The 21,385-nt window shown below is 37.8% G+C and overlaps 2 protein-coding genes across 7 annotated transcripts in view; both read left to right on the top strand.

The window, feature by feature from the left end:
• The window catches only part of LOC128558941 (titin homolog), a 164,643-nt gene extending 161,013 nt beyond the window's left edge, over positions 1-3,630 (top strand). Inside the window, exon 2 of the mRNA XM_053549335.1 lies at positions 291-3,630. The gene's annotated coding sequence lies outside the window, so the exon portion shown is untranslated. The remainder of the gene's footprint in view (positions 1-290) is intronic.
• LOC128558937 (FERM domain-containing protein 5-like) overlaps positions 1-21,385 on the top strand; it is a 121,475-nt gene that overhangs the window by 36,869 nt on the left and 63,221 nt on the right. The gene's annotated exons all lie outside the window — the stretch shown is intronic.

Genomic DNA, 21,385 nt, shown 5'->3' with positions numbered 1-21,385 from the left:
ACCTATAAATACCTATAATCTGGAAATTTTGTGGTAAGCAAGGAATACAAAGGTCATTCAAACCATTAAAAAAGAAGTAATTCTATGATAATTGAGTTTATAAATATGCTGTTACCTTTTAGGCATTGAAATATGTATTCCTTTCAGGTGTAGCGACCCTGCCCAGCCTAGCTTTAGGAAAGCTTTAAGTAATGGAAGTTCTTTTTTCAATTAGAATATTTTCCATTTCTTAAAGCTTTCAGGTATAAAAATAGGAATAGGAAATGCACATGTTTTTATTTTGTTTTCAGAATAAACAAGCCTTAATGTTTCATAATTAAGCCTCATAATGCCTGCTAATAAGAGTCAGTTTCGAGATAGGTGGCTATCAGAAGTAGATGGCAATGGACATGAACTGAAATTATGGTGTGTCAAGGGGAAGAGTGACTCTTATGGTCACTGTACATTGTGCAAAACTGACATAAAGTGTGATATTGCTGGACTGAGACAAATTCTTCAACATGCAAAAGGCACTCAACACAAGAAATTAAGTAAAGTTGCTTTCTCATCAACACAACTCTAAACTGAAATTTAAACCTCCAACAGCTGATGAAAACCCATGTTCAACTTCAGAAGGAACAGTCCATGGTAGCATTAGTGAATCACCAGCTACCACCTCAAAGCAAAAGCAAATTTTAAGCTATTCATATGCTAAAGATGATGTTATTTCTGCTGAAGTATTGTGGGCAGCAAAATGTGCCTGTTCTAATATAAGCTTTAGAGCCAATGATGGAATTGGAGAAACATTCAAAGCTATGTTTCATTGTCCAATAGCAGATGGATTTAGTACGAGTCGAACAAAATTGTCATACCTCTTGTCTGATGGGTTAGGACCTTCCTTCACCAAACTGTTGCTGTAAGTTGTGAGACAGTCAAGTAACTATTTTTCTCTTCAATAATGATGAAACTACTCAGGCTCAAGTGAAGAAGCAAATGGACCTTTTAATAAGGTATTGGTCTCCAACGTATGATGATGTCTGGTGTAGGTATTACAAATCCTTGTTCTTTGCTCATGCAGATGGAAAGACTGTTGCATCAGCAATGGTAGAGACTCTTCTTGGGGACACTGTACCAATTAAATATTTAATTGCACTTGGCAGTGATGGACCAAATGTCAACAAAACAATTTTTAGGGAAGTGTCTAAACAAATTAAAGAAACTTCACTTCATTGGGAAGGACTATTGAATGTTGATACATGTAATCTTCATACCATGCATAATGCATTTAGCAAGGGCATTGAAGAGTATGGTCAAGAAGCAGAAGACCTTGCAATAGCCTTATTTGGTTTGTACAAATGCAGGCCCAACACAATATTTTATACTTGTATACACAATGTACTGATATATGTTGTTAGCAATATGGCTTGGTTTGCCTAATTCCCTGTTAAACTGATTTGAGTACCAGTATTGGTAAAGTTTTGTCTGTTGGTGAATTAATAGTTTATTATGAAAGTAAGATATATGTTAAAATGTTATTTGTTTAAAATCATAAAAGTAGCCACTTTTTCTGTTCCTTTATATTTTATGTTTAATAAAAGAGAGTGCTGGTAGGTGGTGAAGGAGGATAAAACACTTGTCTGACTTGTTTTCTTCATTATAAGCAACCTATATAATCCTATATTTCTGGCCCCCAAATACCTATATTTCAGGATCCTACCTATATTTTTGACTCCCAAAAGCACTTGACGCCCTGCACTTAAATTCCACAAAATAATCAAGAATTTCCAAGTTTTCAGAGAATTATTAATTTTTTTCACGACTGTAAATCGCACGACGTCCTCACACCGTCACATGGCGCGAAAACATGACGTAACGCAATGACAATCTCGTGGAAACTATACCGCTTTGATCTCCACTGCAGATGCCACAATAACCGACACACTTCTTTTAGCTCTTTGAGGGGGTGTTAATTGATGATGAAAACGAGGCCAATTACTTAGTTTATCATCAGAATGATTACCGATAATTGTTGATGTTTTTTTTTTTTCACTTTCAACACTGGTGCTGATTGTGTCCATATTTTGGGACACTTTTCAAAATAATTATTTTTCGGGATAACAGATTGCTACAGTCTTCCATTTTTAATTATTTAGAAATAAGTCCTGTTTCTTTGAGTCATATGAAGTTATGACGTCTACAGCATCACAATTTATGAGATAGAATTGGAGGTCCACTAAAGTCTGAGCAGGTCTACTGGATTTTAGCAGTTGGTGAACCTGCTGGCAACTGCTGAAGAAAGTTAAGGTTGAGGCCTGATTAGGCAGTTAATTGGCGATAATAAGGTTACTAAACAGTTACACTGAAATGTTCTGACACCTACTAAAAAAAAATTAAAAAAAAAAAAAAATTCCCTACCTACCGACCTCTATTTTTTTCAGCATGTTACAGGAAACAAACATATTTTTTTTTTATGCCTCAATTCTTCGAAAAGTCGAGCGCGCTGTCATCCGACAGCTCTTGTTGGACAGACCTTTTCATACTAGTATAAATTTCCTTTAAAATATGAAACTATTAAAAAAAAATGCATAATTCTGAATGTTATTAAGGGTAAAGGGCTTTGGGTGAGGAGGTCAGGATGGGGAGGGTACATGATGGGGGTAAAGGGTGTTAATCATGATTACTTCAGAGGATGAGCAGTTCAGCCTCTGTAGACCCTCTTATTGCAGGGATGGATACACATTCCGTAAGAAGATGTACATTACAATGCAGCCTGGATGTATTGTCCATGTTTACAGATATAGGACTGACCTTGTTGATTTAGCACTTACTTGTCACCATGTTACTGTAAACATTAATATTTAATGTGACAATAATGGTTTCATATCATAGATAGTCATCATACCATACCTGGTTACTTATAGATGATTGCCTTCATGCATTGATAATATAGGTGTGAAAGTTAAATACTACAAAATCATTTAATGTTGCGGGGATGGATTTTCTTGGTTTTGACCAGAACAGCTACTTCATAGAGATATGAATTTCTGGATTTCAAATAATCTGTTATTTCTTTTTAACCTTTAAATTACCATGCTAAATTTCTAATATGGACTAATCCGCTATTTAGTTTGGGCAGTACCACTTCTTATTCAAAGGTGTTCACTGGAAATTTACTGACTCAGAATAGCAAACAGTGCAGACCATGATCAGCCTGCAAAGCCAAAATTGCTTGCTTTCAGCAGGTTAAAGGTTAAGGATTGATATATACATCCATGAAATCAGAAAAAAATAATGTTCCCCACAGATTTTAATGATTTCACGGTATACCATAAATTGGGGTATTTTGGATGTGACTATTGTCTTTTCTAACTTGCCACCCATACTGAATTGGTAAGTTGTGAGTTAGAATCCCAGCAAGGGCTGTATTTGATCCAGGTCTTCACAGTCCCTTTCCAAAGTTAGAGTAATGATAAATGCAGGAATTGTCATCAAGCCCAGTTTGCATGAGTTTTTTTATTCAAGAATTTTCAGCTTGTTTTAACCTTTAGCGTGCTGGCAGCAACAGTGATTCTGCCTTAAATGACCACAGCAGACCAAGCCCTACAGGCTGATCATGGTCTGCACTGTTCACTTCAGTCAGTAAATTTTCAGTGAACACCCCTCTGAATATAAAGTCTCAGATACTGCCCAAATTGAATGACAGACTAGTCCATTGTAGAACTTTAGCAGAATTAAGGATAAACTAAATTACAAACAAATTGAACATCCCAAGTTGTTTAATACTACAACATAATTAAATAGCAAAATGTTACTCAAGCAAAAATTTTTTTTTATGAAATTGTCCAAAATAAGACTGTCAGAATACCCATATATGGTATATTTTATTGAACTGTCGTGTCTGATGGGTAAAATATTACATTTCTTGAAATATTTAAACTGCATGAGTAAGCTCACTCTACCATACGAAAATTTATTAGGCATGACATTTTTAGTCTTGCTTGTTTTTTCTTTGAGATACGAATTTTAACCTAAAAGCCTTTAGAGTCCACTAAGGGAGGGATAGAGAGAATTTTTCACAACTTAGCAGTTTTGGTATCTAGAATTTACCAAGATTGTTGGTGCATTTTGTTCTTTCATTTGAACTTCAATCCATCCATTAGTGATATGTGAGTCATATAAACTTATTTAAATGCCCCAGCCATAAAATGTGGGGGGTGTGGGGGGCATATAGTGTTACCCCTATCTGTGTGTGTGTTTGGGAGAGGGTGGTGTTAGTGTCCGGGTCATAACTTTGACATGCATGGCCCAATTTCAGAATAATTTCACACAAATGATAAGCATGGATAGACGATGTGTCATGCGCAAAAACCATTTCATTAGGTCAAAGTTCAAGGTCACAGTCCTTGATTGAACTTAGCCAATTTTCACTACATAATTTTATACAGATTACTAAATTTTCTCAGGTTTTCCTACAATATTTTTTTTTGTAAATAAATCGGGCCAAGGGTCCTTCTTTTAGTTTGTGAGCAGTACCATGCCTGTGACCTTTCTCATGTTGCGGGGGCATCTGTGTCGGTGACACATTTCTAGTTTATAACACATACTGTCTCCCATGTCTGCCATTTTGGAGGGTCATTCCTGACATAAAGTGTGCCACAGACTCACAATGCTACGATATAAGTTATGTCTATAGTATAATAGTAATTTATGGTATCAGCATTTTGGATAACACCTTTATCAGGATCATTCAAATACAAGTACAGACAATGGACATGACTTAACCTTTACCAAGCTGGTGCTTACCAAAAAGATAGTGACTGAATAGCAAACAGTGCAGGTCATGATCAGACTGCACAGATGTGCAGGCTAGTCATGATCTGCACTGGTCGCAAAGGCAGAATCAATCGTGTCCAACATAATAAGGGTCAAAACTGGCAAAATAACCTCGAATGGTGGGAAAATGTTATCAAGCACATTATAAAAGTGCATATACATATCTATTTATTAAGTACTATCCAGGAAATGAATTTGTCAAAATTTCCTATAATAGAATAATATATTTTCTTGTATTCTTATGTGCGTTATCTTTACATGTTTTAAGGATATAAGTATCCTTATACTTTTACTATATTTTGTTGATTTTATTTACTATATAAGATATCTAAATTTTGACCCCTAAAGTTACTGGCTTCCATTTTTTCAAAAGAGATAAATATTGCAAAAATGGTGAACTGTCTATATACCTGAATGAGCTGAGGACAAGGAGAAAGCTACTTATAAAGTAGCTATTATATATTATTTTCAGACATGCCCATAGATCGATATTCAACTGCTTACAAGGAAACACATCTGTTACATTCCGTCAATATATAACATACCTGTAACATGATTCAGACAGTCTCACTGGGGTCTTAATTGATTATTAATTAATTTACTCTGTGAAAAGTGATGAATTTAGCATGGTAAATAATATGTTGTGATCCTAAGGGAAGTAAGTCTGCTAATATTAATGCTGTATTATTATTGGATTACTTCCCTGGCTCTTGGATGAGCAGACAAATCTTGAAGGAGAGATTATTTTATAGGAGTTTTAGTTGTCTCCCATTACAGGAATTTAACAAGTCGACAGACCTTTGATATACTTAAATACGATGTTGTTGATTAGAAACTGTGAAAGGTCTTACGGCAGAGCCAATTGTACTTCACCTCATGCTGTTTGAATGTAATGGAAATATGGTTTTCTGATACTATCTAGAATTGTCTGTATTAATATACACTTATATTTCAATCTGCAAGCCTATTATAATAGATGCACAAGCTTAACTTTGTTAAAAAAGCCAGTATGCGACCCGTTGTCAATTTAATTTCGTGAAAGTAGTTACTTTAACATGTTATAGCTTTTAGAAAGTTAGTTCAAATGTAATTTTATGACATGAGGATTTGCTTGATTTTACCAGAAATATTTATCGACGCTTGTCTATTACAACATGTCAGAGGGTTGCTCCCCTTTACATATATAATGAGTACGAAAATAGTATATTGGATCCTATAATTATCTGATACAAAATTATTATTTTTTACACTAATTGATTAAAGGTGAATCCTGAAACAAATTCTACCAATTTAGACACCAGTCTCCACAACTCATTCATGCAAGATTTTGAGTTTGAGGGAAGAGCCTGTTCTGTCTGCATAATTCTGAGCATATCAAGGGAGCAACTGGAACCATTTTTCACATCTTCGGTACGCAACCGGGAATCGAATTCACAACCTTCCACACCGTTACCGTTAGACAGAATTACTTCACTGACAGCTCAGTTGTATAGTGTTTGCCTCCAGACCAAGAGCTCTGGAGTTTGAGGCCACTGGAGAGAGAGACAAAGAGACCAGCGAAAAGACTGTTCCTGAAACAGAGATCTTCAGATGACGATAAAGCATTGCATTTGGACCAACGCAGAGAATCAAAAGTTATTCTTGAGGGGATGTCTTCATATTACAATTCAGCACAGCTGCTGGTCTGATGCAAAGAATTTATTCCTTGGCAGGAACCCTTTAATCGGGTTTCTTTTCTTCTTGGACTTTATCGTAGATTTTCATACAAAATTCCTGTCGTAATATCGTCCCGCCGAGGCAGGGCGAAAGCCATTATGAACCTTTAAAGTATATCCATACAAATTTAATCACATGAGATTATAAAATATTCTGAAAGATGCAGTGCGGACTGTATGATGCATATCACACCAACCTGTCTATTCATCTCAATAGCTGGATTGAGAAAAACTCTTTACTTTCCAGTCCGGTAGAATTACCGACTGATATTTTAGAAAGGCACGATCATGCAATTCTATTCTATAGAGATTTACGTGAAGCGATTCGTATTTGCTAGCTTGCCAGATATGCTGCTGTTTTGGTATTCAGTTTTACTTTTCAGTGCTATTAGAACTGACAGTCAAATGATTATTCTTTAGGGTAGACTGGACAAATTTTATGTTTGAGAGAGTCCGAGCAATGTAAGTTTGAAGTACGTAAGAAACAAGATGGAGTATGCAACACTCTGCCTCTAACCTTTAAAGAAATTTGGCTGCAAAAGCGGCTGTTATAGGAAGATACTTTGATCAATATAGGAAATAAGGAAGTTTTTTTCTTTTGTATTCTCCTCTCAGACTGGTTAATTTCCAGCGCTTTATGTTCTTGTTAATTAAATTGTACAAAGGCCATTTTTGGTAACAAATAATTCTCATTTGTCTGTCGCATAGAAATATGTTTAGTAATGAAGTTCTATGAATAATATTGACAACAGAGAGAAGCTTTATTGTTCCCTTACATTTACTGCTAAAAAAAGGTTGATTAGTTGTAGAACTTGATTTGATCAAAAGAATAAAAGACTGTTTATCAGTGCTTTTTTTATTTGTATATGAATTACGTTCAGTCTCTTTGTTGTAGACAGAATATTTTGATGAAGTTTTACAGCTCTCTACGGATTACGGTCATTCTTATACAAACTTGGCCAAGGGTACAAATAAAAGTCATTCTTTAAACAAAAGTGTTGCTGAAATAAAGTAGAAAAAATTCACCTGATCTTAATGAGATTTGGTCAGAAGTATCTAGGTGAGGTTCAAAACTTATTCATCTTGGGTAATAAAAAACTAGGTCACTAGCTCAAACAACAAAAAGTCAGAAACAGCTATTTAGAAATAATATTTTCAGCTTGTCTGATTTTTGAAAAAAATCTACAAGATGTTGTCGTCACTTGATTGTCGGTGTCTGTGTTGGTTAAAATTTTTGTTTAGGTCCACCTTTTCTCTAAAACTATAAGAGCTACTGCTTTGAAACTTTGCACACTTGTTTGTCATCTAGGCCAAGAACCATAACTCTGATATGCATTTTGTCAAAATTATGGCCCGTTTTGTACTTAGAAATTCTGAACTGTGACTATTTTACTAACTGACCAGCACTTGCAGACGAGCAATGGCACCTGTAGGCAGTGCTCTTGTTTGACATAAGCAATCATCACATGCATTGAAAAAGAAGCTTTAATAAGATATGAAATGAAAATGCATTTGAATAAGTATTCTGTGTAATTTTTGATTTCATGATTTTAATGACTCAGTGTTTCTGGAATTGTTCTAATTTTCTCTTTCCTGTGTTAAATGTCATAGTTATGTCACAGAAAAATCAGTGAATTACGTCATATCAAATCTGTAGGAAGCATGTGGGAATGTGAAAAGAAGTAAATGCCAATTTACTGAGTTTCAGCAAAGCAATAAAGTTTAATATCCAATGACAATCTTTTAGAATTAATTCATCAAATTACTGTAAAAAGGCTGAACTATTCTTGGAAATGTTTTGTATGGTTGCTAGGTAATACTTGGGTAAGTTTGAACAGGAATCATGTTCACATCTTGTATTGACAAGGAAAAGAAATTTAGTAGTTTTCAATGAAGAGCTGTAACATTATGGCTACAGAGGAAATGGTTATTTTTATAGAAACACAACAGGTATGTGAGTTCATGTTCTATGATAAATCGGCAGGGATTGCTTCTGTACTCTGCAGTAGCCTGAACTTTTCACCATCATTGCCTCCTCAAAGTATTCTGTCAATGGAGCTTGTATATATTACTTGCAATGACGGTAGAGATAAACTCGTCTTGCTGGAGGCTGAAGCAGTGACCTGGCTTGCTGAAGCAGTGACCTGGCTTGCTGAAGGAGTGACCTGGCTGGCTGCAGCAGTGACCTGGCTTGCTTAAGCAGTGACCTGGCTTACTGAAGGAAAGATTGGTTTCTGAAGGAGTGTCCTGGCTTGCTGAAGAAGTGGCCTGGCTGGCTGCAGCAGTGACCTGGCTTGCTAAAGGAAAGTATGGTTTTCTGAAGGAGTGACCTGGCTTGCTGAAGGAGTGGCCTGGCTTGCTGAAGGAAAGATTGGTTTTCTGAAGGAGTGACCTGGCTTGCTGAAGCAGTGACCTGGCTTGCTGAAGCAGTGACCTGGCTTGCTGAAGGAAAGATTGGTTTTCTGAAGGAGTGTCCTGGCTTGCTGAAGAAGTGACCTGGCTTGCTGAAGGAGTGGCCTGGCTTGCTGAAGGAAAGATTGGTTTTCTGAAGGAGTGTCCTGGCTTGCTGAAGAAGTGACCTGGCTGGCTGCAGCAGTGACCTGGCTTGCTAAAGGAAAGATTGGTTTTCTGAAGGAGTGACCTGGCTTGCTGAAGGAGTATCCTGGCTTGCTGAAGGAAAGATTGGTTTTCTGAAGGAGTGTCCTGGCTTGCTGAAGGAGTGACCTGGCTGGCTGCAGCAGTGACCTGGCTTGCTGAAGGAAAGATTGGTTTTCTGAAGGAGTGTCCTGGCTTGCTGAAGGAGTGGCCTGGCTTGCTGAAGCAGTGACCTGGCTTGCTGAAGCAAAGATTAGTTTTCTGAAGGAGTGACCTGGCTTGCTTAAGCAGTGACCTGGCTTGCTGAAGGAAATATTGGTTTTCTGAATGAGTGTCCTGGCTTGCTGAAGAAGTGACCTGGCTGGCTGCAGCAGTGACCTGGCTTGCTAAAGGAAAGATTGGTTTTCTGAAGCAGTGACCTGGCTTGCTGAAGCAAAGATTGGTTTTCTGAAGGAGTGACCTGGCTTGCTTAAGCAGTGACCTGGCTTGCTGAAGGAAAGATTGGTTTTCTGAAGGGGTGACCTGGCTTGCTGAAGGAGTGGTCTGGTTTTCTGCAGCAGTGACCTGGCTTGCTAAAGGAAAGATTGGTTTTCTGAAGGAGTGACCTGGCTTGCTGAAGGAGTGTCCTGGCTTGCTGAAGGAAAAAATGGTTTTCTGAATGAGTGACATGGCTTGCTGAAGCAGTGACCTAGCTTGCTGAAGGAAAGATTGGTTTTCTGAAGGAGTGACCTGGCTTGCTGAAGGAGTGGCCTGGCTTGCTGAAGGAGTGGCCTGGCTTGCTGAAGGAGTTGCCTGGCTAGCTGAAGCAGTGACCTGGCTTGCTGAAGGAAAAATTGGTTTTCCGAAGGAGTGGCCTGGCTTGCTGAAGCAGTCACCTGGCTTGCTGAAGGAAAGATTGGTTTTCTGAAGGAGTGACATTGGCTTGCTGAGGCAGTGGCCTGGCTTGCTGAAGCAGTGACCTGGCTTACTGAAGGAAAGATTTGTTTTCTGAAGGAGTGACTTAGCTTGCTGAAGAAGTGACCTGGCTGGCTGCAGCAGCGACCTGGCTTGCTGAAGGAGTGGCCTGGTTTGCTGAAGGAGTGACCTGGCTTGCTGAAGTAAAGATTGGTTTTCTGAAGGAGTGACCTGGCTTGCTGAAGCAGTGACCTGGCTTGCTGAAGGAAAGATTGGTTTTCTGAATGAGTGACCTGGCTTGCTGAAGCAGTGACCTGGCTTGCTGAAGGAAATATTGGTTTTCTGAAGGAGTGACCTGCCTTGCTGAAGGAGTGGCCTGGCTTGCTGAAGCAGTGACCTGGCTTGCTGAAGGAGTGGCCTGGCTTGCTGAAGCAGTGACCTGGCTTGCTGAAGGAAAGATTGGTTTTCTGAAGGAGTGACCTGGCTTGCTGAAGGCGTGGCCTGGCTTGCTGAAGCAGTGACTTGGCTTGCTGAAGGAGTGACATTGGCTTACTGAAGGAGTAACATTGGCTTACCGAAGGAGTGACATTGGCTTATCGAAGGAGTGACATTAGCTTGCTGAAGGAGTGACCTGGCTTGTTGAGAGTTTGAATGAGCTTGCTGAAGGAAAGTCAGGTTTGCTGTAACAGGAAGATGGAGACTTGCTTGAAGTACTAGTCTGGTTTGCAGAAGGATAGAAACTAGCTTTAAGAAACATACAGATCGGCTTGCAGAAGTATAATCTGGCTAACAGAAGGATGTAGACTGGCTTGCAGAAGGTATTATATGGCTTGCAGGAGGATAGAGACTGGCTTGCAGAAGGTATTATATGGCTTGCAGGATAGAGACTGGCTTGCAGTTGGATAGTGACTGATTTGTAAAAAGGTTGAAACTGGGTTGAAGCTTGCTTGCTTACAGAATGTATAAACTGGCTTGCAGAAAGTATAATTTGGCTTGCAGAAGGAAAGAGGTTGACTTGCAGAAAGTATAATCTGGCTTGCAGAAGGAAGGAGATTGACTTGCAGAAAGTATAATCTGGCTTGCAGAAGGAAGGAGATTGACTTGCAGAAAGTATAATCTGGCTTGCAGAAAGAAAGAGATTGACTTGCAGAAAGAATGATTTGGCTTGCAGAATTTTGCTCCAGAGTGGAGACTTGGTTGCTGAGGAATTTAGACTGGCTTGCTGTGAAATGGTGACTGGCCTTCTTAAGGATAGAAACTGATGTGCAGATCTTCCTCAATATATATCCTGCCTTGTTCAGAAGGATAGAGACTGGTTAGCTGATGAATAATAAGTGGCTTGCTGAATGTTATGGAATGGTTTGCTGAAAGACAGAGACTGGTGTGCTGGGGAATTGGGACTGGTTTGCTACAGAATTGAGACAGGTTTGCTGAGGAACACACGCAGGGTTTGATCCATCATTGCGGTGGCTTTGTTTGTACTAAAGCTGAATAATTGAAACAGAGATTGGTTCTATTTACTACTGACCATGTACGCCATGAAGTAGTGCCCTTAGAATTTTTAGCTCATCTGATTTTTTGAAAAAAAATGATGAGTTATTGTCATCACTTGAGCGGTTGTCGGCGTCTGCGTCGGCGTTGCCTGGTTAAGTTTTATGTTTAGGTCAGCTTTTCTCCTAAACTATCAAAGCTATTGCTTTGAAACTTGGAATACTTGTTCACCATCATAAGCTGACCCTGTATAGCAAGAAACATAACTCCATCTTGCTTTTTGCAAGATTTATGGCCCCTTTTGTACTTAGAAAATATCAGATTTCTTGGTTAAGTTTTATGTTTAGGTAAACTTAAATTTGTCCTATATGAATATCTACTGAAAATTCTTACATTTTCACAAATCTCAAATGAGCGCACCAAAGTTGAACAAGAGCACCGCCTTGCGGGTGCTGACGCTCATCTGATTTTTTTTGTATAATAGAAATATTGTCCTACCCATGATTTTCTAAGTCAATAATTATTGCCCCTTTTGGACTTAGAAAAATCATTTTCTTAGTTGAATATTATGTTTAAGTCAACTTTTCTCATAAACTATCAAAGCTATTGCTTTAAAACTTGCAACAGTTTTTCACCATCATAAGTGGACACTGTACATCAAGAAACATAACTCTATCCTGCTTTTTGCAAGAATTGTGGCCCTTTTTAGACTTAGAAAATCATGGGTAGGACAATATTTCTATTTGAGATTTGTGAAAATGTAAGAATTTTCAGTAGATATTCATATAGGACAAACTTTGTTTAACCTTTAGCCTGCTGGCGGCAAGTGGTTTTGCCTTTGCGACCAGAGTGCGTACGAAGATCACAGTCTGCACTGTTCGCTGTTCAGTCAATAAATTTTCAGTGAACACCTCTTCAAATAATAAATGGTACTGACCAAATAGAATGATAGACCATTCCATTTTAGAAATTTAGCAGGGTAAAGGTTAATGAATTTTAAAGACTTGTGTTATAAAGATTGTTTTGTGACAGCAGTTGGAAAGAAAGGAGGTTGGAGGTATTTTTATTAAGAAGTTGTAGGTGTTTTCATTTGGGAGGGCTCTCTTATTCAGGGGTTTATGTTTTACAGTTACTCAAAGTTTTTGTCAAAAAGGTATTGGCAGATTAACAAAATTACTCTGTTGATATGATATTGTTCAATGAATTGGAAAAATATGGAACAACCAGCAGACTGATCAATTGCTCTTCACTACATTGTCTCATTAATCATATTTTTGGATGTTATTTGGTTCCAGCCATGAATTTTATTGCTTTTTTATGGCATAAAAATACCAATATGTACTTATATAGCATCTTACATAGCGTGACATCAACATAATTGCAGGAATAAGCAGGAGACGTACTGGTAGTTATTTTTGGTTTTTGCCAAAGTCTTAATATCACCAGTTAGTGAAAAAGAGTCAAAATGAATAAGTAAATATTTCCTTTTATATATCGGTGTCAGAGCAACAATGATGAATATTGAGTTAAGATTGAGAATTTAGTTAATGCTTACTCATCTGAAGATTCTTTGAAGCTAAACGCTTGAATCATTCTCAGTAGAATTGAATTCTGAGACCAGTCTTGAAATGCAGCCTTGCCATTGGTCAATTTCAAATGTGTGCTGAGAAACAACCTGATGCTGAAGATTTGAGACTGGTTCCCAAACTCAGTTTTACAGCCTTGGACCATGATGTCACATTATGAGGCAACAATTGTGATCACATGTGGTTTTAGCCATCCACCTTCTGGTGTACTGGCAGACATCAATAATGAGTTAATATGGTGGATGCAAAAAGTTCAGATAGCATTTGTTTTAAATCCTAAAAAGAAATTTTTAACTAGGTTTTCAAAACAACTGGTAAAATAGGTTGGTGGATGTCATTGAAGGGTGGGCGTCTGTTTCACAGACGTGTTAAGACTAAGGTCTTACATAGATATTGAGTGGCAGTTTAGGATATACGTTTTTAAAATCAATAATAAATTGTGGTATAACAGAAAAAAAGAAAAAGATAAAAGACGTGATGTATACTATTATATTTTGCAAATAGATGTATTAATTATTCCCAAGGTGGATTTCACCTGCATTGATTGCATTCGCACCTCATTTTTTATGCAGAAGAAATTCCCCAGTGGAGTCGTTACATTTCTAAAAATGTCTTTTATTCTGGGTTTATTATGTTGTTATTACTCAGAAAGATCCTGATGCGCATTCAAAGTGGGCTTGTTCATTAGCAGACTGGGTCATCCTGGAAAGTTAAAAGAACATCAAAATCTACCATGGGATTTGAGCTGGTTTTAGTCCTTGGTTATATTCCTTATAAAATCTGTGAGATTTGGTATTGAAATTTAGCAATGTAAATTTATACCTGCAGCCACTGTGGTAAATGTGAAGGTCACAACCATTCACTTCAATGACCCCATGTGACCCTATAGGCATTTAATTTCATTCAACAAGCAGGAACTTGGGTAGAACCAGTTAGCTGGATGGCTTCCTCACATATAAGTACTCTACAACCCAAGCAAGGTTTCAGACTCATAGCAGTTAGGGGGGAAATAATTCAGAGTCAGTGAGACCCCCCCCCCCCACCACCCACCTACCAGCACACTTACTCAAAGTCATTGGTATGGGAGGGTTTAAAGTTTCAAGAATTGTGGGTCTTTCTTTTCATTACCAGAAATATTTAGGCAGAATTCTGATTCTGAAATAAGGCTTATTTGGGTGGAAAAAAAGATTTCCTTTGGTTTTGACCACCATTTTATTATGCCCCCCTACGAAGAAGGAGGGGTAAATTGTTTTACAGATCTCGGTCGGTCGGTATGTAGACCAATTCATTTCCGGATGATAACTCAAGTACTCTTCGGCCTAGAATCATGAAAGTTGATAGGGAGGTTGGTCATCACCAGCAGATGACCCCTATTTATTTTGAGATCTGTATGTCAAAGGTCAAGGTCACAGTGACCCTGATCAGTAAAACGGTTTCCGGATGATAACTAAAGAACGCTTGGGCCTAGGATCATGAAAGTTGATAGGGAGGTTGGTCATCACCAGCAGATGACCCCTATTGATTTTGAGGTCAATATGTCAAAGGTCAAGGTCACAGTGACCCTGAACAGTAAAACGGTTTCCGGATGATAACTCAAGAACGCTTGGGCCTACGATCATGAATGTTGATAGGGAGGTTGATCATGACCAGCAGATGACCCCTATTGATTTTGAGGTCAGTATGTCAAAGGTCAAGGTCACAGTGACCAGGAACAGTAAAATGGTTTCCGGGCAATAACTCGAGGAAGCTTAGGCCTGTTGTCAAGAAAATTGATCATGAGGTTGGTCTTGACCAGTAGATGACCCCTATTGATTTTGAGATCTGAACGTCAAAGGTCAAGGTCACAGTAACCCTGAACAGTTAAACGGTTTCCGGATTGTAACTCAAGATTGCTTGGGCCTAGGATTGTGAAAGTTGATAGGGTGGTTGGTCATGACCAGCAGATGACCCCTATTGATTTTGAGGTCAGTAGGTCAAAGGTCAAGGTCACAGTGACCAGGAACAGTAAAACGGTTTCTGGGTTGTAACTCAAGATTGCTTAGGCCTAGGATCAGGAAAATTGATAGGGAGATTGATCATGACCAGCAGATGACCCCTATTGATTTTGAGTCATTTGGTCGAAGTTCAAGGTCAGATTGGCCAGGAACAGTTAAACGGTTTCTGGACAATAACTTGAAAACACTTGGGCCATGGGTCATGAAAGATGATAGAGAGGTTCATCATGACCAGCATATGACCCATATTGATTTTAAGGTCAGTAGGTCAAGGTTACAGTGACCCGGAACATTTAAACCGTTCCGATACAATAACTTGAGAACGCTTGGGCCTAGGATCATGAAACTTGATAGAGGGGTTGCTCATGACCTGTAGATAACCCCTATAGATTTTGAGGTCTGTAGGCTAAAGGTCAAGGTCACATTGACCCGGAACAGTTAGACACTTTCCGGACGATACCTTGAGACGGCTTGGGCCTAGGATCACTAAACTTAATAGGGAGCTTGATCATGACCAGCAGATGACCCCTGTTGATTTTGAGGTCATAGGTCAAAGGTCAATGTCACATTGAACCAGAACAGTAGAACTTTTGTTTACAGTGAGCAAATAATTTCTGTTCTTTGTGCAATTACTGAATGCATGATCAAGGGGGGTGGGGGGGCATTTCGTGTTCGACAAGCTCTTGTTCTGACTACTGCTGCTATGGCGGCTGTTGAAATATTTGACTGTCCTCCTCTGTGTAACAAGTTGGCCGGTAAAATCAAGCGATACAAATTGGTGGTGCCCACTGGTTTGACTGCACGTTTGTGCAGGGTTTAATGCCTCTAACACACATATTGCTACCTGATCGTTAACTGTAATGCTCTTGTAATTTACCATGATCAAATGATGTTTGTTATATGGCAATGATTAATCTACTGCAACTGTGAGTTTTTAATCAAATATTTGGATATTGAGGCAAACTCTTTAGCAAATTGCATTTCCCTTTCAATTCAGATTTCTTGGTAACTTCAATTAATTGAAAAAAAAAAGAAGAAAAAAAGAAAATAAAAAGACGCAAGCATTTAATGTTTGTTCCCAATCAGTCCTATACAATCACACAACATTGTGATGCTCACAAGACAGACAACTGCCTTTCCTTTTGACCGGGATTGTTTTTTACCTGCGGTTAAACTGACAGTGCTGTTGTCCGTTGAAAAAGTACAGAATATATAGGAGTGGACAAAGTGTGTCACTCTGCAGTTTAGTTTCAAGTTCCAGATTTCTCTGCACAAGGAGTGGACAAACCATGCATGCCACTCTGCACTTTAGTTCAAATTCCATATTTCTCTGCATATAGTATGCATGTTTTGCCAAAATCATGGTTTTTGACGTGTTTAGAAACTTGTATTTTCCAGTGACTTAAATCACTATCAAGTAAGTTATATAAGGTGCTATTATACTCAGACAAATACACCATCTGGATGTTTAAAGGAATTTTGAAACTTCTGAGGCTGCTGTCAAGCACCAGGTCCCAAGGTCCTTCACAACCAAATTTGGAGACCATAGTTAAAAAACACACACATTGACTGGCTGATTTATCTGAGCACAGTTTTGAAACTGCATGCTTAACCTTTGGACAAGTTTTGATGTGCTAAATTTCTAAAAATGGATTGGTCCATCACTCAGTTTGGGCAGTACTACTTATTATGTCCCCCCCCCCCCCCCACCACCACACACACACACTGGGGGAGACATGTTCTTTTTGCCCTGTCTGTCCGTCCATCCGTCCTTCACACTTGTTTCCGATCAATAACTGGAGAACCATTTGACCTAGAACCTTCAAACTTCATAGGGTGGTGGGGCTTATAGAGTAGATGACCCCTGTTGTTTTTGAGGTCACTCCATCAAAGGTCAAGGTCACAGGGGCCTGAACATGGAAAACCATTTTCGGTCAATAACTTGAGAACCACTTGACCCAGAATATTGAAATTTCATTGGGTGATTGATCATGCAGAGTAGATGACCCCTATTGATTTTGGGGTCACTCTATCATAGGTCAAGGTCGCAGAGCATTGAAATCCATTTCTGGTCAATAACTTGAGAACCATTTTACCTAGAACCTTCAGACTTCATAGGGTGATAAGACTTACAGAGTAGATGATCCCTATTGTTTATTTGGTCACTCCATCAAAGATCAAGGTCACAGGGTCCATTTGTCTGCCACATTTCATTTCTGATCAATACCTGGAGAACCATTTGACCTACAGCCTTCAAACTTCATAGGGTGATAGGGCGTACAGAGAAGATGACCTCTATTATTTTTGTGGTTACTAGATCAAAGGTCAAGGTCACAGGGGCCAGAACATGGAAAAACGTTTCTGGTCAATAACTTCAGAACCACTTGACCCAGAATGTTGAAACTTCATAGGATGATTAAACATGTAGTGTAGATGACCCCTATTGCTTTGTGGGTCACTTGATGAAAAGTCAAGGTCACAGGGACCAGAACATGGAAAACAATTTTCAGTCAGTAACTTGAGAACCATTTGACCCAGACCCTTCAAACTTCATAGGATGATAGGACGTAAAGAGTAGATGACCCTTATTTTTTTTGGGTCACTTGAGCTAAGGTCAAGGTCACATGGGCCTGAACATAGAAAACTCTTGCCAGTCAATAACTTGAGAACCGCTTGACCCAGAATGTTGAAACTTAATAGGATGATTGGACATGCAGAGTAGATGACCCCTACTGATTTTGGGGTCCAGTTCTTAACTTGATAACCATTAGGCCCAGAATGTTGAAACTTAGATGATTGGACATGCCAAGGAAATGATCCCTATTGCAGCCAACCATCAGTCTCTTTGACATTCGCTCCTGTCTGGTGATATTCTAGTGAGGCAGCACTATAAAGTTGGGCATTGTACTCACTGCTACAAGTAGACACCATCGTTTATATGACTGAAAAATTGTTGAAAAAGACGTTAAACCTGAACACACACACACACTAGTAATGTTAGAATATTCAGAAAGATGATTGAAACACTAGCAGAGCTGTATCAAACTTTTGTAGCAGAACTTTTGCCTCAACACTTTAAGCATTGGCTGCATTTATACATATTCTGGTTCCGGTTGTTGAGTTTTGATGAAGGTATATTATATAAGCCCTTTGAAAACTTGTAAAATTCGTCTGTGAGGTGTTGTAAAATAACGTCTTCAAGCCCTTGCATTGTGAACACAAAAATCTTTTTGACAAGATGACCTTCATTTCTTTTCGCCAATATAAATCAGGGTTTCCAAAACAGTAGTTTAACCTCAGTAAATGACACCACTGCAGAAACAATACCTTTCTGTCCCAAGCTTCAGCCTTTATAAAACATTGTCTTTCTTTCTAATAGTGTTGTTCTGGAGAGGTTACAGTGTGTCTCAGTTTTAATTTGGACAAGTTCCATCACAAACTCTCTTCAATGGCAAGTTTGATAACAAAACTATGCAGTAAAACACTGCTCATTTCAGCATGGTTTGTTCAAGCACTTGGGGCAGCATGTGAAATTCAGTGTTGTCTTTGATTATTTTCCTTATATTTACCACTTGCCCCCCCCCCCCCCCACTGATGTGGGTTCGAGCCCGACTTTGAGGGTAGAATTCTTCTTGTGCTGGCTTACAGAAGGTCAGTGGTTCTATACAGATGTTCAACCATGATGAATTAATGCCCAGAAGGGCACTTGAGGTCTTTCTCCACCACCCACGAAAAGCTGGAAAGTCACTTTATGATCTGTATTATAATAATGTTTACAGTGTTTGGATTGCTTGACATGCGTTTTTGCTCATTCCTTTGTGACCTTAAGTGATCCTTCAGAAACTTAACCCCAAGCCTGCTGGTGATTCTGCCTTTGCGGGTTAACTTGTTAATCAAAATTAAACCCTGAAAATTGAGAAGTGATGATAAATCAAAGTTATATTGTAACAAGATGTAATTTCATCATACACGACCAGATGCTTTTTGTTTTTTTACTTAAATAGAATTCATACCATATTTGAATAGAAATTCAACATAATTCCTTGATTTCTGTTAATCTGTTAAATAATTCATAATCTTAAATATAAAAAAAGGGCATATGTTATGTTATGGAAGGTAAATTGACATTAATTATTCATATTGATTGACTGACATTGACTACAGAAATGCACCTTCAGGTACAGGTGAGTATTTCAGATTGTATCGGAACTAAGCGATACTGCCGTGAAAGGCCACGTTAGTTTCAGAACCTGCTGTGTCTAATGAAACATACAGTGATAGATTTTGTTTCTGTATCGTTACTGCATTGATTGATGAATTTGTGAACCAATATGTTGCTATGATTAGGAATTTACGAAAGCATAACGCAAAACAAAAAATTGGATAGAATGTTATAGGTTTTCATGAATATTGCCTAATTCTGTATCCCTAATGGATCAGGAGGTTTTGGAAGTGTGATTATATGTGATATGTGATATGGGTGATATTTGATATTTTTCCTTACAAAGAGGAGGTGATTTTCTTTATAGGTTTGGAATTATTGATGAAAATGTTAAAAAAACATATTTTGTATATATTTTCTAATGACTCTTTTAAATATAGGAAAAATAAAATAATAAAAGATATTAAATTTTCCTTTACATGTAATTCTCAAAAAAAAAAATTATTAGTTTAACAAACTTTATTTAATGCAAGTTTTTATTACAATAGAACTTTTTTGAGAAATCATTAGAAATGTCATAGAATATGCTGTAAAATTTAAGTATTTTCAATTTGCAATACATTTAAGAAATACAATCTAGTTGAACAGTAACTGTAGCAAAAACAGTTTTATTGAAAATAATGAAATTTAAGTTATACATTAAAGTTTCCTTATTCATCTAAGCACCCCTACAGGGAAAATCATAATGACAATTAAAAACGCACTTTAATTGACATTAAAAATTGTTATATTGACCTAGTTGTTAAATCAGGAGGCAAGACGGGTTTTCTTGAATGTTAAACTGGTAAATCTGTTGATATTTCCGCAACAAGTCATTAATAATTTACCTGATTACACAGGTGATACCGCATTCCTAGTATAGATATCGATTTGTGAAAATTTTACTATTGGTAAATTTAATTATAAACATATTTAATTTGAATAAAAATTTGATGTAGGAAGACACTGAACGATTTAACCAATGTGCAAGGTGGTCAATGAGATTTTGAAGTGGAATTTTACGAAAAAAAATTTATAGCTGATTATTCATCCTACTGCTTGATACATGAAACTTTTAACCCTTACCCTGCTAAATTTCTATAATGGACTGTTCCATCTTTCAATTTGGACAGTACCACTTATTACTCAAAGGGGTTTTCACTGAAAATTTACTGACTGAATAGCGAACAGTGCAGACCATGATCAGACTGCACGGATGTGCAGGCTGATCTTGGTCTGCACTGGACGCAAAGGCAGAACCATCTGCCGCCAGCAGGCTAAGAGTTAAATTATTTTTTTTTTATTTCGATGTAAATGAGATGTGAAACCAAAATTTGTAGTCCTGTTTGGCGTCACATAACCTACACTGTGTTGGTGCACCGTAAAACCTAAATAAATAAATGAATACAAAACTGGGTTGCCAGACCTTTTCAGCCTAAAGTTTCATAATTACGGTTAGAAAATCACTACTTTCAATACTACTCGTGAACTTACACACACATGCAGTCAGTAATAAAGGGAGGTAATCATAAACAATATGCTCAGTGATATTTACTATTATGTTAATCGGTATTCAAACCTTTGGCAAATACATGAGAAAACAATTTTTGAAAAAAGAATTTAACAAGATAGATACACAATCAATGCTCATAACCAAGAATTTGGCAGCCATATTATACATAAAGGCAAGTTTTAAATTGTTTAAAGAATCACAGGAAATAAGAACAGTATTATTTTATTGGTCAAAATATTTTCATTGACAGCAGTATTTATAGCGGCAATGCAGAAGAAATACAAGTTCCTTAAATTATTATTACCTCCCTTTTGCCTGTCTTGGTAATTCAGCCTGTCTTGATGATGTAGATAAAACAAAAATAGTTCTAAATCTTCAAGCAGTTTTGAGTCTGATTGATGAAATTAAGCAAATTATGCCCCCTTTTGGACTTAGAAAATCCTGGTTGAAGTTTTGCATGCAAATTACTATCGCTAAAACTAATGCAGTTCTAAATCTTCAAGCAGTTTTGAGTCTGATTGATGAAATTAAGCAAATTATGCCCTCTTTTGGACTTAGAAAATCCTGGTTGAAGTTTTGCATGC

The sequence above is a fragment of the Mercenaria mercenaria genome, chromosome 8, assembly GCF_021730395.1.
Source record: "Mercenaria mercenaria strain notata chromosome 8, MADL_Memer_1, whole genome shotgun sequence".
Lineage (NCBI taxonomy): Eukaryota > Metazoa > Mollusca > Bivalvia > Venerida > Veneridae > Mercenaria > Mercenaria mercenaria.
The sequence above is the reverse complement of the archived record's forward strand: the minus strand, read 5'-3'. Positions and strand labels throughout refer to the sequence as shown.